Source organism: Sinocyclocheilus grahami, unplaced genomic scaffold (assembly GCF_001515645.1).
Source record: "Sinocyclocheilus grahami isolate Dianchi unplaced genomic scaffold, SAMN03320097.WGS_v1.1 scaffold958.1, whole genome shotgun sequence".
Lineage (NCBI taxonomy): Eukaryota > Metazoa > Chordata > Actinopteri > Cypriniformes > Cyprinidae > Sinocyclocheilus > Sinocyclocheilus grahami.
In genome coordinates this window covers 417963-420865 of record NW_015506137.1, presented here as the reverse complement: position 1 = coordinate 420865, position 2903 = coordinate 417963, and the positions used below count along the sequence as shown (strand labels likewise).

General features: G+C 37.2%; 1 long non-coding RNA gene across 1 annotated transcript in view; it reads left to right on the top strand.

Annotated features, from left to right (window-relative positions):
* The window catches only part of LOC107564736 (uncharacterized), a 21806-nt gene that overhangs the window by 8734 nt on the left and 10169 nt on the right, over nucleotides 1-2903 (top strand). The window contains exon 2 of the long non-coding RNA XR_001606280.1: nucleotides 1508-1611. This is a non-coding gene — a long non-coding RNA (uncharacterized lncRNA). The remainder of the gene's footprint in view (nucleotides 1-1507; nucleotides 1612-2903) is intronic.

Sequence of the window (2903 nt, the reverse complement as noted above, 5' to 3'; positions counted from 1 at the left end):
GATTAGAGCTTACAGCTCATGAAAGTCAAAAATCCAGTATCTCAAAATATTAGAATATTTACATTTGAGTTCCATTAAATGATCATCCCTACAGTGTAAATTCCAGGTATCTCTTGTTCTTTGAAACTACAATAATGGGGAAGACTGCTGACTTGGTGCAGAAGACAATCATTGACGCCCTCCACAAAGAGAGTAAGTCACAGAAGCTCATTACTGAAAGAGTGGCTGTTCACAGAGTGCTGTATCAAAGCATATTAAATACAAAGTTGACTGGAAGGAATAAATTGGGTAGGAAAAGGTGCACAAGCAACAGGGATGACCACAAGCTTGAGAATACTGTCCAGCAAACACTTGGGAGAGCTTCACAAGCAGTGGACTGAAGCTGGAGTCAGGGCATCAAGAGTCACCATGCTCAGATGTCTTCAGGAAAACAGAAACAGCGTCAGAAGCATCTCACCTGGGCTAAGGAGAAAAAGAACTGGACTGTTGCTCAGTGCTCCAAAGTCCTCTTTTCAGATAAAAGTAAATGTTGCATTTCATTTGGAAATCAAGGTCTGGAGGAAGACTGGAGAGGCACAGAATCCAAGCTGCTTGAAGTCCAGTGGGATGTTTCTGAAGTCAGAGATGATTTTGGGGTGCGTGACGTCTGCTGGTGCTGCTCCATTGTGTTTTATCAAGTCCAAAGTCAATGCAGCCGTCTACCAAGAGATTTTGGAGCACTTTATGCTTCCATCTGCTGACAAGCTTTATGGAGATGCTGATTTCCTTTTCCAGCAGGACTTTAGCACCTGCCCACAGAGCCAAAGCCACTTCCAATGATATGACTGTGCTTGATTGGCCAGCCAACATGCCTGACCTGAAGCTCATATGGAGTCTATGGGATATTTTCAAGAGAAAGATGAGAAGCTGATCCGAGCTGAAGCTCAATAGTTTCTCAGCAGAGCCACAGGCTGATCGCTTCATTCACTCCTCACTGATGCTGGAGTTTGTGCTGAAGGAGCTCCGACCAAGTATTGAGTGCAGAAATCAACATACTTTAAAGAACTTGAACTTTTCTGTTTTGCAAATCCTTTTTTAGATTGACCTTAGGAAATATTCTAATATTTGGAGATACTGCATTTTTGACTTTCATGAGCTGTAAGCTCTACTCATCAAAATAAAAATAAAACTTTTGAAATGTTTTACTTTAAATGTAATGAATATAGAATATATGTAATGTTTAATGTATTCATATATTCCAGAATATTTTATATTAATCTGTGAGTAGGTCTACAGTAAAACGTTTTTGTATTTTAGATTTTTTTAAATATATTTTTCAGATATTTTGTGTATATTTAATATTCAATGTATTAGATTATTTTAAAATATGAACATATTTAAAAGTATTTTAATACTGTGTATTAACTAATGTTAATGTATTACAATATTTTTCTTAAATACTGAAAAAGTATATCAAACAAGAATATAAATCTAATAGTAACAGATGATGATGTTTGTTTCCCTTTAGGATACGTGGAGATGCTGTGGACGATCAACATGATCTTCATCCTCAGCATCCAGCTCAAACAACCTCCATTCTGATATGAACCACCCATCATCACATTTACCATGGTAAAGTAAAGTCAAGTACGTTCCTACACTGTTTATCTTGTTTTTTCCCCCCAGTTTCACTCCGAGCCGCAGTTGGTTTTCAAACACTTTATGTTCATGTCTTTCCTTGAGTGAGTCAAACACCACAGTAATGATTCACTGATGAAAACAGATGTGATCAATTTAAGTGAATGTAAAGCACATTGGGCCCGCGACAGACAGAATACGAGTCTAACGAGAGCCAGATTAATGATTTTCCCCGCAGCTGTCGCATGAGAAACAATGATGTCAGATATCAGTATTTGCTCTTGCTTTTGCGTTAAACGTTTCCAGAAGTCAGCAGTGATATATATCACATGAGTGTTATATGATGGGAGGTTATGGAGGTCGGCTGATTCATTCATTAACAGCAGGTTCGTTTATTTGTCTGCAGACGGAGTGAATTGTGTTTCTGTGGGCTGGTCTGACGCCGCAAACATTAATTCTCCAGAACAACGGCCTAAAATAGCTCAATTTTGTGTACAATATCACATGAATGTTACTGGAACAAAACAGAAGTATAACCCGTTTTTATATACATATGGTGCATGTTGTAATATCCAATATTTATGCTATTAATTTTAATATATTTTACATTTTTTAATTTCAATAGACTACTTTTAATGTAGTAGTTTATTATTTTCTTTTTTTATTCATTTTTCAACTTTAGCTTTTGTCTTCTCCAGATGTTAACTGATGGACTGGAGTGCTGTGGATTACTCGTGGATTATTGTGATGTTTTTATCAGCTGTTTGGACTCTCATTCTGACGGCACCCATTCACTTCCATTGGTGAGCAAGTGATGTAATGCTACATTTCTCCAAATCTTCACAACTCATCTACATCTTGGATGACCTTAGGGTGAGCACATTCTCAGCACATTTAAATTTGGTGTACTGTTCCATTAAGGCAGAAATGTGCGTTTCATACATGTGCTTCATTCAGACTGCTTCTAGTGAACACTAACCGGGTTGGAGGGGAAACGCATTCATTCCATGAATAGTTTTGGTTTTTTTAGTTGCTCAGAGCGTCTCTTTGAGAAACTTTAATGAGCACAATTTACAGACGGGAAGAAACAGAACAAGGTTCAGCCTGTTTGAAACTGTGCAGGAGCTTTTAAAATACTGCATGCAGGAGATTTTATTTAAATGCCATTGTTTTTTTTTTGTTTTGTTTTTTAATAGATTTCATTTAGGATGGCAAAATAAAAAAGTATCTTTCGGGCCATTAATATTCCCAATTTTCCCAGTTTGCCTGATGCCACCTTAACAGTT